This window comes from Lactuca serriola, chromosome 6, assembly GCF_051521515.1.
Source record: "Lactuca serriola cultivar US96UC23 chromosome 6, Lser_US96UC23_V15, whole genome shotgun sequence".
NCBI classification, from domain to species: Eukaryota; Viridiplantae; Streptophyta; class Magnoliopsida; order Asterales; family Asteraceae; genus Lactuca; species Lactuca serriola.
The window spans coordinates 30,292,838-30,309,051 of record NC_136413.1 but is presented as its reverse complement, the minus strand read 5'-3'; the positions used below and the strand labels follow the sequence as shown (position 1 = coordinate 30,309,051).

Sequence of the window (16,214 nt, the reverse complement as noted above, 5' to 3'; positions counted from 1 at the left end):
GGCCTAGTATAGGTTGAACTTGAACATTTATGTAATTGTTTTAAGAAATAATATAAAGCTTCGTTATGTTATCTGATGTGTTAAATGATTATGTGAAATTCTTGAATCGTGACTTGGAAATACTGCGGGACGATACTTGTGAAGAGTATAAGTAGGTGTGAATGGTAGTAGAGGCCTAAACTACCGGAAGCATAGGACTCACGCTTGGATCAGGGAAAGTCACAAGGTTACCAATGCACTAGTAATTGATTATGTTTTGTTCATGACTGTCATTAACATCGTTTCGGTAATGACAAAGAAGATGATTGTTAATCCGGCCATAGTGGTCATATCAAATCGGGTTCGACTAAGATGAGTATGTTACGTGGTTCAAAGAACCAAGATCGATGTAGCATCTGACTTAAGTCAGAAGATTGAAGTGAAAGATAATTGAAGCGATCAATAGAAGTATTGCAACCGTTGTTAAGGTTAAATACTTGTACCTAGAAGTGCTACATGCTAGAATGTGATTATATCACATTAGAACATGAAGGAAGATATATTTTGTTCTAGAATTTAACTTTAAAAGACCTCACCCTAAGCGTTGCATCATACGACGAGATGTCACTAGAACATGTCCCATTGGTCTGTTACGGTAATCAAAGTAAAGACTGTTTTTGAAGGAGCAGGAGTCTCTAATAAGGATCGAGATTGTGACTTGAAGGTTACGATTGAAAGTCTAACGTGAGATAGAGAGCGAGTGGAAGATCGAGCACCGCCTGCAGTCCAGAAGTCCAAGAGTTAGATACTCATTCGAAGGAACATATGAGTTACGATTATTACCTAGGCTTAAAATATAACGTATGGATTCATTATACAAGCCCTATTTCGTTGATGAATCCGAGACATAATCATCCTAAGGGGGAGATAATTGTAACACCCGCAGATTCAGGTTAGTCAATTTAGAGACAATAAGCATCAAAAATAACTTTTTTCATATAAAATTATTTAGAATAAATAATCGTGACCAAGTTATAGTATATGTCACAGAGGTCCCATACATATAAAGAACGCTGAAATCCGAGTTATAACAAAGAAGTTATGACCCGTCGAAGTTTTACGGCAAAACCGGCACGACACCGGGAATCATAAAAAGTAAATTTGCGATAAAATACTTTCTAGCCTTAGTGATCTAAACAAAATCCATACTATATATTAAATCGAGAGTGTGCATAAAAAGAACGTCCAAATCTGACTTCGTATGAGGAAGTTATGATTTATCTAAGATTTAGCATAGTAGTGCACAGCCCGAAATTTGAATTTTAAATTAGTCGACTTTTAGCCAAAATAATATAAACAATAAATGAAGATATTGTAAATAGGAATTCAACAATAAAAATACAGTCGGAAACGGAGCTCGTATGCAAAAGATATGGAGAAAACTTAGCCCCTACTCTTCGAGCGCGGCGAATTCGATACAGTTTTGTAAATCTGAGATAGAATGAGAATTATCTGACGGGATCTAAATGAAAGTTGTAGTACTTGTAAATACCAATGCATGGATATAAAGAACATTGATAATAGAGCTCTTATGTTAAAGATATGCACGAAACTTAGTCCCTACTCTTCGAGCGCGATAAATTCGATACAGTTTTGCAAATCGGAGATAGAATGAGAATTAGCCGACGACGTCTAAATGAAAGTTGTAGTACCCATAAATACCAACGTGTGGATATAAAGAACATAGAAAATAGAGCTCGTACATGGAAGATACGGGCAAAACTTAGGGCCTACTCTACGATAAAGCCCCTTTAAATAAACGGTGAATCCTTCATATTTCCTTCACACCATAAGCCTTTCTTTCTCTCTCTAACTTCTCTCTAGACTCCCAAAAACCTCTGAATCCCTAGTAACCTGAAATTGCTAGAGGAAAAACCCGGAGCGCCCGAAGGCTCCTAGAAAAAGAGCTTTTCGGCTCAGAAGCTCTGCTCCAGCGGAACCCGGTTTTTTAGAAAAACCCATTGTAAGTGAGATACGCCTACCCTACTTTAAATATAGCTTATATTTAAATATAATATTGTTATTATGAACCTATAAATAAGATTTATCAGTGATTCAAAGTTGTTATACTGATTCGTCTAATTACGGGGATGATGTCTAAGTTGTGATTTAGTGAGGTGTTTAAAGTGAGATTTCCAAACAGTATACTTCATATACATAACGGACCCTACCTCCTATATGATCCTACCTGGTTGTTCCTTACTTGATAGATCATGAAGTAGAATTTGATTTAATGATGAATCTAGACTAATAATTAGTCGCAATAAAGATTAGACTAAAACTTAGCGATAATAATGCTATGTTTCGTCGAAGGAAAATAGAATCGTTAAAACCGAAGTGCTGCCCGAGTTTGGAATCATCACTTTGACAAGTGAGTTCATAGTCCCTTTCATGAACATGATTTTAATACGAGTATATATTGAAGTATTAAACCTATGTTTATGTGCGAGTTATTTGATGTTGTCTAAAATACATGTTAAAGAACATACCTGATTATATATGATGATTTAGGATAAAGAGTAAACCTAAATTAATTATGGGGAATATTGGGTAGTATCTTCTTATGAGTACGAGTGAGTTATACACAGAGAATAGAACTTTAAATTATCTCATTGATCTGGGAGCATGGATTAGACATAATCATTGTCCCTAGTCCAATAGTATGGATTGGACATAGTCAATTTTCATTAATCCAGGAGTATGGATTAAGACATAGTCGGTTGTCATTAATCCGAGAATATGGATTAAGACATAGTCAGTTGTCCTTAGTCCGAGAGTATGGATAGGACATAGTTATTTGACATTAATCTGGGAGTATGGGTTAAGGCATAGTCAGTTGTCATTAATCCGAGAGTATGGATTAAGACATAGTCAGTTGTCCTTAGTCAGGGAGTGTGGATAGGAAATAGTTATTTGACATTAATCCGGGAGTATGGATTTTGTGACATCCCCAAAATCACAGCCAGAAAAGTCCGTTTTAATTTATGCTTTTAAAATAATTTTAGAGTAAATCCATTGATTTTAAAAGAGTTGCGGAATTTGTTCCCAAAAACTAAATATGATTAAATAGTATTTACCAAAGCATTTCATAAACGAATATATTTTCATTAGATATCAAAACTCGGGATATCATGTTCCGATACAGACCAAAAAGCATAAACGACAAATTACAAGCCATACAACAGTTATATACAACTACAAACTTATAAAAAAATAACTTGATGATTCATCCATCTTATGCCCTTGCGCCACTTCCTGTAATACAAATAAAACTGAGTGGGTCAGGCTTGGGAGCCTGGTGAGCATATAGGGTTTTCAACCCACAATAAATAATTATATTTAATTTTACCAACCAACAATAACCCGATTACCCATTCCCGTTATCCCCACTTTACGTCCCTAAAACAACATCTATCTCAAGGGACCTAATCTAGGATTTTTCATCGGGACGGACATTACTGCAAGGGGTTTCCTCAACAATAGATGTCCTAAAGATTTCCATGAGGGGGATAGAGTACACCGGTGAACACATCATTCACAACCTGTCAGCGTTCCATTGGACAGTCTAGAAAGAGTCTGTGGTGGTCATTCATACTCCGCTAGATGACTAGCTTAACAACATCAACATCGAGGCCTCTCATCAATTTATCATACGACAACTATCTACCCAAGTTCTACCCAACATTTTGTAGATAACAATATACATATGCATACATATGCAACTTAAAAACTGATAATATATTCATTTAATACTCATTCCAAATATACAGATTCATTCCAAATAACAGATAATCTATATCTATATACACATAGCACATATTCACTAGGAGATACTTTATATCTATGTATTAGAAGAAAAGGAATATACACTCACATGATCAGAAGATGATCAGACAACAATACGCTCTTTTCTTCTTCGGATCTTCGGGCTTCAGGACTTGCTTTGGGTCTCGGGATGATACCGGGGCTTCGGGGGTATAAAATAGGGCTTAGAGAGGGTATTGGGAGTCAGAGAATGAGGAAGGAGCAACCAAAATCGTCTGACCCTTGATTTCTATTTATAGGGTGAAATTTATGCACTCACGTCGTGAGTTTCTAATGCTCACGTCATGACCTCAATAGGTCAGTGTGTGCGTGTAACACTCGTGTTTCTAGCCTAGGCATTTATATTGATTTGATAGTCTAGGTTAACCTTTGTAACTCATTTTGAAGAAATGAAAAGGAATTATGTGAATATTATGTGAATTATGTGTTTTATGCTTAATTATTAGGGCTTAATTAATTAAGAATAAAAATAAGCGTCAAAATTAAAGTGTAAGATAAGCCTGATATCTTTACATAAAGCTGTAGTGGTCGAAACAAGGATTTTAGGGATATAAAGAATACCAAAATCCGAGTTATAACGAAGAAGTTATGATCTGTCGAAGTTTTGCGACAAAACCGGCACGGTGCTGAATGTCGTAAAAAGTGAGTTTTCGATAAACTACTTTTTAGCCTTAGTGATCTAAACGAAAGTCGTAGTATTCGTTAAACCGAGAAGTTCGATAAAAAGAACGCCCAAATCTGACTTCGTATGAGGAAGTTATAATTTTTCGAAGTTTCAGCTTAGCAGTAGACAGCTAAAAACTCGAATTTTAGATCGAACGATTTTTAGCCAACACAACCTAAACGAGAATCAAAGGTCTCGTCATTAGGAGCACAACAGTAAAAAGTCTGACGAAAACGGACGTCGGATGAAGAAGTTATGAATTTTTAACGGATTTCTTGTCCTGGTCTGTTAAAAATAATAATAATAAAATTAAAGTTAAAATTAGCCGACGATGTCTACACGGAAGTTGTAGAAAATAATTTTAGCTACGCGTGCATATAAAGAACGTCAAAAACGGAGCTCGTATGCGAAAGTTATGGATTTTAGAAGTTTTGGCGCGAAAATCGAGAAAATTCGCATAGTCACACTTTGCCACGTCACCTTCGCTGAAAGACTGCCACGTGTCCTGCTGAGTCACCAAGCTGCTGAGTCACCGAGCTGCTGATTCATGCGAAGCCACGCGTCGGATCCTGATTCGACCGAGGAGGAGGCCCAATCCGAAGCAACCAACTCTCCGGCCGAAGCTTCGCCCTGCTGTCGCGTGTTCCGAGCCTCGCATAGCCTAGCTCCGAACCTCGCATGTGCGCCAGTAGACCACGGTCCAATCAGAAGCTGCCATCGATCCCCTCGCACGCGCAACCCTCATGTGAGCCACCCCCCTGCGAAGCCTCTCAGCCGTCGGATCAGAAGACTCTCAGCCCTTGGATCAGGACTTCGGACCCTATAAATAGAAGGGTACCTGCGAAGGCTCTCGGTTACTTTTGGAGTTTTGCCATATTTAGCCCCTCTCTTCATATTTTCTTCATCTTAGAATCCCCCAAAGCCCCGGTATCGATTGTAAAGCCCGGAATACGCCACGAAGTGCCCGAGAAGCCCGAAAAATTTATTTTTTCAGTTTCGAAGCCCGACTTTTGCAAAGCCCGGTTTCTCAATAAAACTCCCGGTTTTATTAGAAACGATCGTTTTAGGAAACGAATTGCTGCCCGATTATCATCAAATCATGTGAGTGTATAGTCACTTTCATTTTACACATAGATATGAAGTATTTTCCTTATAATACGTGCTATGTGTAAATATCTTAATTGTTTATTTGAGGTGGTTGTCGTGTTGATGTTTTATACAAGTTTTAAACTGTATAAGTATTTTTATCTACAAATATGTTGGATAGAACATGGGTAGATAGTGATGTGTGATAAAATAAAATTGATGAGAGGCCTCGATGTGTTTTGAGATCAAGTCATCTAGCAGAGTTTGGATGACGACCACGGACTTTCTAGACAGTCCAGTGGGAAACATTAGCAAGTCCGCAACCTGTAGGTGTTAATGAACTAAGAGTGTTCATTCGCTGTACTCCATCCCCCCATGGTTTCCTATAGGACATGTATGGCTAAGAAAACCCCTTAGCAGTAGTGTCCATCCCGATGATATTCTTTAAGCTAGGTCCCTTGTGACAAGTGTTTAGGGACGCAAAGTGAGGATAACGGGAACGGGTAATCAAGGTTATTGTTGATTGATGAACTTACTAAGTTTATTATTATTGTGGGTTGAAAACCCTATATGCTCACCAGGCTCCCAAGCCTAACCCACTCAGCTTTTTATGTTACAGGTAGTGGACCCCGAGCATAGTCGGAGGACGACAAGATATTTTTGGATTATAGGCCAGTAGTTGTAAATAACTGTTGAAAGGCTTATAATGTCTTGTTTATGCTTTTGACCTGTATCGGAACATGACATCCCGAGGTTTTGATATATATATATATGGAAAACATATACCTTCTTAATGAAGGGTTTTGATAAACTTTTATCATATTTTGTTTGGGGACCAATTTCGCAACATCTTTTGAAAAGATTTCTCTGATTTTATTTTAAAAAGCATAAATAAAGTCGGTCTTTTCTGGCCGAGAAATTAGGGGATGTCACAATGCGTCACTCGTCCACTTGCTCTAGAAGGCGTCAGGTCTGTGCTCACGTCTTGAGTTCTGACACAGCCTCGATTTATGTGTTGCGAACTTCAGAAATTCATATCTTTCGCATACGAGCTCCGTTTTCGACATTCTTTATATGCATGCGTAGGTGAGAATGTGATATTATGCTCTACAATTCTCGTTTAGACTCCGTCGGCTAATTTTGAATTTATTTTTATTATATCTTTATCATATTATTTTTAGTAGGCCAGGACAGGAAAACTCCGTTAAAAATCCATAACTTCTTCATCTGACGTCCGTTTTTGTCTGTCTTTCTTCCGTTGGACTAGTATCGATGAGATCTTTGATTCTTGTTTAGATTGTTTCGGCCAAATATCACTCGATCTCTATCTCGATATTTGGGTTGCATACTGCTAAGTCGAAACTTCGAAAAATCATAACTTCCTCATACGAAGTCAGATTTTGACGTTCTTCTTATGTACGCTCTCGGTTTAACTTATTCTATAACTTTCGTTTAGATCACTAAGGCTAGATATCGCTCTATCTTAAATCCATATTTTACGTCATTCAGCATCGTGCCGGTTCTGTCGTGAAACTTCGGCAGGTCATAACTTCTTCGTTATATATATATATATATATATATATATATATATATATATATATATATATATATATATATATATATATATATATATATATAACGAAGAAGTTATGACCTGCCGAAGTTTCACATATATATATATATATATATATATATATATATATATATATATTGTTGGATTAGTGTCTAAGTCCATAACTATTTTGGTATGTACTTGACCCGATTATGAGCATGGTCCTTTTGGGTTGCCCTCACCATAGCAATATGTAGGATAAATTAAGGAGAGAAAGATTTGATAATGATTTATTAATATATTATGAGAATAATATATTAAAAAGAGAAATCATATTGTTTAATTAATATTAGTCAAGAATTAATTGATAATTAATTTTGTGGCTAAAAGAGATTAATTAAACTTAGGGGACTGATATTGTAATTATAAGATAGTTACAAAGTTGGGCTAAGGATCCATTAGATGGAAATGGACGAATTCTATATGGAGATCCATGAAGAAATCGTCCAAGGGCCTTCTGGAATGGTCCATGGGCTGCTTAGGGCTTAAGCAGTCAAATTAGGATTTACTAGCATGATAACCCAAATTGCCTAAGTATATAAAGGACCCTTATGGCCCCAAAAACGTGGTGAACTCTTAGATTAAGGTTTCTAGACGTATTGGGCTGCCTCCTTTCTTCTCCTCTTCATCCAAGTTGCTTAATGGTGTTTGTGACTCCATTAGAGGTGCAACATTTTAGGCACTAAGCTTTCTGAAACCAATCAAAGCAAGGAATTGATTGTTATTGGAATATAACAATTAAAGGTAATTACTAAACCCTTATTTCACTTCTTATTTAATAGATCTAGGGTTTATAGCTTTGGATATTCAATTACATGTTCATTAGAAAAACTAGATCCAAAAGCTATTAGGGTTTGCATGTACACCATAGGATTGTATATTTTGAGTTCTCAATTATATATATATATATATATATATATATATATATATATATATATATATATATATGGTGAAATTGTATATTTTGAGTTCTCAATTATATATATGATATAATACTATGGGATTGAAACCCCTATGTACTCACCATGTTTCCCAACCTGACCCACTCAGTTTATTTGTATCACAGGTGTCGATACGAAGCTACATTACTCTAAGAGACTGAGGAGATGTAGATCATTAGTGTAAATGAATGTAAGATCTGTTTATGCTTATGTTTCTGTATTGACGATGACATATCAATGTTTTAAAAAGGAATAAAATACATTTCTTCGGAAATGATTTGATAATATATTTTTCATGTTTTTCTGGGAACAAATTCCGCAACATATTTCTTTAAAAGATACTCTGATTTTCAAAATAAAGCACTACTAGAAAAACAGGCTTTTACGACGCTCATTGCGCGTCGTAAAACGCTCAGACGACGCGCAAATGCGCGTCAAGGAAGGCCCTGTCATAACGAGAGACGACATGCTTTTCCGCGTCGTCTAGAGACGACGCGCATTTATGATGCGTATTTATGACACGCAATGCGTATCATTAAAGCCGCTGTCAAGAAAGTCCTTGTCATAAATGAAGACGACACACATTTTTGCGTATCGTAACTTTTATTTTTTTTAAAAAAAAATTATTTATAGATTTACGTAAATTTACTAATTTTCAAATTACATGACACATTTAATGTCTCATAATATAAAATAAAATCTCATACACAAAAAACAAAATAAATTGCACAAATTATAATATGTCATACAAATGATCATTCAAATGTTAAACAAAAATAATGCATTGCTAACATGGCTTATGCATTCCTATAAAACTAACAACCCACGGTGACCTTAATCTAGATCGAGGTCGACTTGGATCAATGGCGTCGATTGAACTGCAAGAAATATATAGATCAAATTGCTTAACAAGTGATAAGTAAACAAATCCATTAGGATTTAATCAATTTTACTTACTTTGATCTTAAAACTTCGGGAACTAGAAGACCAAATTGCTTAACAAAATCAGCAAAAGCCTTGTTGGTAGGGTACCCTGTACAGCTTATACGAATTGCTTCTAGAACCCCCTTCATGAAGAGTAAACAAAAGAAACTTCAAATATGATTCAGGAATCTTTATAGATGTTTGAACATCATTATATGCAGTCTACTCACCCCACAACATAATTGATGAATGATGTTGACATTATCAAAGAGTAACATACCATTTCCTTTTGAAGATTCCCAGAGATCCCATCTCTCTAATATTGATGCCATCTCTCTAGCACCTGAGTCAAGGGGCATGTTGACTCTCCCCTGAAAATTAAAAAAAAATATATCAAAATTTTTAATACTCTTCACTCTAAATAATGTTAAATTGTTACCTTGTTTGATCTTTTGGATCGATTGCTTTCATGGGTGTGTCCAACAGCATCTGATATAACCTTTTCACTGTATGAGAAGGTGAAGAAGTGTCCATGTCATCTGACATACCAGATGAAGCTCTTGATAAGTAAACTTTACCACTCATATCCAAAAAACTTCTGAGGTCCATAAATATTACCTGATATGAATCGACTGCTACTTTGAGGCTCGAAGGTTTGAATCTTCTGGTGCAAGTAGCTTAAACAATGCCAAAGCTTCCTCAAATTTTCCGGATGCTGTCAATTGTACAATCTGCATTTTGATACAAGATTTAGGCACTGATAAAATTACATAAATGGCCATTGCTCTTGTAAAATAATTGTAGCATAAGGCTTCTGAATAAGACGAGGCTCATTACTAATGTGCTCAACAAGGTGTGGCTCTAAATTCCTTAACTTCTCTGGAAGTTCACCATCAGGACCACATAGTGCATCCATGTTGTAATCATAGTTATAAAGAAATTTAATATGAACAAAAGTTACAGAACGATGTTTGATTTAATTTTTTATTGAAAACAAAAGTTAATATGAACAATAAGGCGAGGCTCTATTATACGACATGAACCATTAGGGTTAGTTGAATAGCTTCCTTTAGGGACTCCCCATAACACAGGATTATAACTTTTTATTGAAAAAAAAAGAGTAAATTTTTAATTCTTAGAACAAATCAAATTTTAGAATCAAGAATTAAAGAGCATGAATTAGAATTACCCCCAGTTGTATCCATCCTCATTTTGGATGGCTGTGATGTACTCCTGTTGCTCAGGTGAATCTGGTGGCAGAGATTTGAGCATCTCCATATCTAATCTTTTTCATTGCAATCCAAATCATAAAATCATACACTGTAAAATCTGAATAATAAGAAAGAAGGAAATGAAGAGTTTTTCTTACCTACAGACTTCCAAATTATGTGTGAGGCCAGCATCTGATAATTTTTTCAAATGAAGTACACCAGGCGCGTCCTTCAAAACAATAACATATAAACTTTATAGCATTTTAAATGTTTCATAAAAAAGGATCACATATGTTTGGATTTTGAACATGGGTATGAATTAAAAAAGCTACCTGAGAAGTGAAGGCAAGATAACCTCCTCGAATTTCTAGATCTACTATAGAGTTGATAATGAAAGTAAGTTATACTTGATCAGGTATGAAGGACAATGTGACATGTTGTACAATCAAACATTCAACCTGGATCAAGTTGCATTCGCTTCAGAAGGTATTAAAGATGCTCAGCAAACAGTATGTGTCACAATTATCAAGCATTTGCTACAAATGGGATCAAACAAAGAGCTGAAAGGATTGATGAAAACTGTGAAGATACAAGACACTGATGTTAGTATAAATATTATGAATCTCTTTCTTTTGATACTTTGTAGTTACAGACCATTTAATCTTGTTTTTATGTTTAGAATTTGCAAGATGAAATGATGGACATGATGGATATAAGGAGTGAGATACAAGAATCTCTTGGTAGAAGTTTAGTGTGCCAGATGATATTGATGAAGATGATCTCATGGGTGGTAAGCACAAATTCATTATTATTATTTTTCTTTTTTTAAATGTTAACTTCACTTCATGGAAATGTTTCAGAACTTGATGCTTTGGAGGCAGACATGGGTCAAGAAACTGAGGGTGAAGGGGTACCTTCATATACTCAACCTGATAATGAGCCCGATCTAAATAAAGAACTTAATATGCCTTTAGCTCCAAGTGGACATGCAGTGCCAGTGAAACCATCAATCAGATGACCTCATTATAAGAATCTAGAGTAAAATCACAACAAATTTCAAGAATTTCAGATACCCAAATTGCTAAAATTGAGAACTCTTATGTTTCACATATGCAATCTAACATCAGAAATGAAAAACAAGAAGTGCATTTAAATACTTCAAGAACATATAAAAGAGAAGAAAAACAGGAAAGAATAAATCAGATGACCTCATTACAAGAATCTAGATTGAAATCGCAACAAACTTCAAGAATTTCAGATACCCAAATTGCTAAAAATGTGAAATCTTCTGTTTCTCATACATCTAACATCAGAAATGAAAAAAAAGAATTGGGTATATGATTTTTAATACTATTGATTCAAAAAAGTTTTACCTAGTCGAGCAGCATGCTTAAGCATCATCTGTGGTAATATCCCTTTCTGCAAGGTTAGCTTCCGAATTTAACATCATTAATTAGTTAATTAATTAAAGGGTATTTTGGGAAAATCATAAAAAAGATAACCTTTTTTGGTTTTGTGTTACTAGGTTATGCATGATCCTAGCGGAATGAGTAGAGGTTCTGGTTTTAAATACTAGGAATAGGAATATCTTTTACAGGTTCTTGATCTTTGGGTAAAGGGGTTTTAGGAGGGCGACCTTGTCTTTTTATAGGTGTGTCTTTTATAGGTTCAGTGAATGCAAGAACTGCATCTGGATCTGGTCCCACTTCAAATTCTTCACAATTGTCTATTTCTGCCCTTAGTTCTGCAGAATCCAGGGCACCATAACATAAGATCTGCAAAATGATTAGCTTCCTACCTGCAGAAAGGGTATAATAGTCCTTTTCCAAGACACTCACAAAATTATGGTCAACGTTGGGGATTTTAACCATACCAAGTTGTGGAGTATTAATGAGGACTTAGCTCTACAGTATCAGCTTAGCTCTGCCGTATCAACTTCAGTGTCTTTTGCTTTCTTAATCAATGAGGAATTCAAATAGATAATCAAAGTCAACATCAATTATCAAAGATGTGGTCAACTATTAAACCAATAGATCAATTAAAACCCTAAACTAAATATGCCTCACGTTCAGGGAACTTTGGCATTTCTGCTAATATATCCATCAGGGCTGCACCTTTCCTACTCAATTCAAAATACTCCACAGCCATTCTCATTTTTCTGTAGCATTAATCACTATTTGGTATTAAAATTCTTGGGATTTGACCATGATCAGAAAAGTCGATCTTGTTAAGCCTAACACAGCATAAAACTTGCTCGGGTAGTTCTTCAGGATGTTGTGCCTAAAAATTGAGAATCCAATCAAATACATATATTCGACTTATGAATCACAACACAAAATCCAATTCCATATTCAAAAACCAGAAACCCAATTTACCTGAATCGTTAAACCAATGCCAAGAATCCAATGTTTCAATCGTCCCTGGAATGCATCAAGTGCTTTTCGTGAGATGTAGCTGAATCGATGTATATCTAGGTCAATTTCGAAGTAGTCATGTCCCTGCATAAAAAGAATATGCACAATTTCAATTTCGTAATTCCGAATTGAAGATTGAGATTTAAAGATTAAAACCCATGATTTGGAAAGGAATTACGAACCCGATAGAATGTTTGTTGACGGCGTGAAAGAACCGGTTTATCGTTTATCCACATTTTGAGTGTCCAAAATATCACCGAACCCACCGTATTTAAAGATCTTAGCAGCTTCAACACGTTCATCTTTTAATCCGGTCGGGAATCACGAATCCAGAGACATCGCGATTGTGGGGGCAACGATTGATAGATCCGCCGCTTGTTGGATGGTCCATTTTCTGGTCTCTTCCATGCCTGTTTTATCCAACACTTTGTCGACTAGATATTCGTCTCCCTTGTCGTCCTTGATTTCGAAGATGTCTGCGATGATTTCAATCAAGAAGCTTTGAAGATCCCCTAGAATCCATTCCGAGAACACTTTGTGTAGTTCCTTGTTCAAGTGTTTCCCAACGGATTCAAAACGTTGTATACTTCGGAAATCAGCTACATGTCGCCATAATCGATTCCGTTGTGGATCATTTTGACGAAATTGCCGGAACCGCCTTCGCCGATGTATGTGACACATGGACCACTATCGGGTACTTTAGCGGCTACTTTGAGCACGATGTGGAGAAGTGAAGCGGTGGATGTTTGAGAATCAAGAGAGAAGAAAGAAAGAAAGCGGGTTTTCGACATGGACGAGCTAGGGTTTTCAGTCGGTGGAAACAAAGCGGGGTTTTTAATTTTTTTGGATTTCATTTCCCCCCATGAGAGATGCAACGCGCGTTTCATTAAAATTTATAAAATGACATGGTTAGACGACACACATTTTATTTAAGGTGCCCTCCGTGCTTTTTTTATTTTTATTAGACACTAATTTAAGGGCACGCAAAAATGTGTGCCCTATATGCTTCATATATTGGAAAACTGACATCAATTTTTAGGGCACGCACAAATTCCCGTCCTCTATCAGTGCGTGTCATTGATTGCGCGTCATGAAAGGCTGTTTTTCTAGTAGTGCGCATAAACAAATCGGTCTTTTCAGGCCGTGAAAATGAGGATGGCACACAGTTCTCCCCCACTCAAGGTTCGAACCATCACCAATTGGCGTACCAACAGTCTACTCCACAGAGTGTTTCACTAGGTACATCACATTTGACTCTTGGAACGTACACCATAATGCTAGATGATTTTCCTGACAGAGACTAAACAACCCAAATATCCCGATTATCAGATGAAATTCTCGGAATTCTCACGTGACTGCCTCTAGTCATCTCGAAATCTCATACCGACACACCACCGGATATCCCAAGTATCCCGAATTAGTCACGACTCGCGATCTGGAAATAATGCACTACCACACACCTTGTCTCCGATCTCTCAGCCAACATTCCATCGTGTAGATCATCATAGAAGCAAGAGACCTCACTCACGTAGTCGATACATAATGCAGGAAACGAGGGTCGTCGCCCTGGTATACTCCTCTTGATCACCTGGAATTGTTGCTAAAAGTATGTCTTACTTAACTAAGGCATCTCCTTGTCCTCATCCATCTCAGTCCTCATGGAAGACTCTCTCACAGTATAAGAAATACCTCGCAACGAACACACCACAATTACTCTGGTGAAAATGTCGCAATTATGTGCTACCCCTCGGGGTTACCTCCAAAATCTAGATCCGGAAACTCGTTATCTCGTTCACTTCGCACAAGAACCGAAATAGTGTAATTTCTCATCACAAGATGTGGCATCTCAACCATCGGTCCATCACTCAACTCAGTTTTCAATCCTCCAAAGCGTATCACCCCTACTTTTCCTCGAATCATGCGTCTCTAGCTGGTAGCCCACCAATCAACTCCTTGGGATATAAACTCAATCCCCTCACAAGGCACACTCTATCGAAGCTCAACCGACATGGCCCTCTACCCCCACAGTTTACCATATCCATTCTAAGTCTGAACATCCCTCGTCGGATAACTGGTAAAAATGGCAACACACTCTGCTATGAATCATGGTACTTGAACCATGTTATCTCCCTTCTACATGCTATTTAGAACCCCTGGAATCCTCCCTGCTTCGAGTATGGGTCCTCTGCTTTTAGTAGTACAGGCCCATGCTACTTGCCACATTTACCCATACTTTCCACACGGATTGTCCCAGGTTTCCTATATAGCTGCTCAACCTTCTCAATCACCAATCCCATTGCACATGGTCGCTCTCCAATGAATACTCTCCTCTATCAACGTACTCATCTAACTAAGGTATCTCCGTAGGCTCTTCTTACATTCTCACACTTCTCAGCCATCAGCTGCTAAAGAACTACTCACGATTCCAGACATCTACCTCCTGAATATCATCATATTCACTTAGTAGCTATCTCCCATCATCAAGAGTTCCACAAAGCACAAATCAAGCAACATTCGGGAATCGAATCACCTCTACCAACACATAAAACCTCTTTAGCACACCACTCCACTCACTCTATCCACGACTCTAAAAGGCATTACCGACGCACGTAACCCTACCTCTCAGGGGTATCTCACTACTCTCTCATTAGATTCCTCAAACGCACATCTAGGTATCTCCCCTAGATTACTCCTCTACTCAAAGCTCTCTCTAAAAGATTCTTGCTATATAATCTTACTCAGCACATACAGAGAGCAAATAGCAGATAACATCACTCAATAGCATTCCCTAGGCAAAGGCATCACAAATCAGGACTCTCTAGCCCTAATATATGAAATACCTAGCCTATCCTCTAGCATGCATCCCGAATATCTCATGAATACCTCATAACACAAATAAGTAAGGGTATTTTGGGAAATCACCATTCGGGCTCTGGCTGATTGTACACACTGATCCGACTCGTTTTTCTCTTAAAACTCTTTCTCATTTTGAAAAAAAAAATCATTTCTTTTGAATTTTTTCTCAAATCCTCAGTTGGAGTCAAGACACACCCGAAGGTACATCCGAATCCCTCAAACCAAGGCTCTGATACCAACTTGTAACACCGTAAATTTTCAAACAAAATTTTCATTTTAAAATCTTGTAATTCTCATTAACACGTTTCACAAAAACCCCAAACTATCAATTTATCAAAACACAATCCATAATCGTTAAATAAAAATTCAGGATCCTCAAAACATAACTACATCTCGTGTGTACAATCAAGTCGGTGCCTTCCTGCAATCCTGAAAAGCACCTGAAACACATATCACACAACACGATAAGCACGAAGTTTAGCGAGTTCCCAAAAATACCACATACACAAATAATAAGCCTCTCATGGCTAGAACTCGGCATGGACCCTCCGGTCTCATGCGTCTCGGTGAAGACCCTCCAGTCTCACGGATCAGTGTGGACCCTCTGGTCATATGTCTCGGTAAGGACCCTCCGGTCTCACA

At 37.1% G+C, this 16,214-nt stretch overlaps 1 long non-coding RNA gene and 1 pseudogene across 1 annotated transcript; one reads left to right on the top strand and one right to left on the bottom strand.

The window, feature by feature from the left end:
- Positions 1-9,300: 9,300 nt before the first annotated feature.
- Positions 9,301-10,527, bottom strand: LOC145058684 (uncharacterized). The gene is made up of 4 exons (XR_013686471.1): positions 10,461-10,527; positions 10,281-10,371; positions 9,531-9,822; positions 9,301-9,462 (listed from the first exon to the last, which is right to left on the bottom strand). It is a non-coding gene; the product is annotated as an uncharacterized LOC145058684 (long non-coding RNA).
- A 42-nt stretch (positions 10,528-10,569) lies between these two features.
- On the top strand, positions 10,570-11,320 carry LOC145059629 (vacuolar protein sorting-associated protein 60.2-like; annotated as a pseudogene).
- Positions 11,321-16,214: the final 4,894 nt, after the last annotated feature.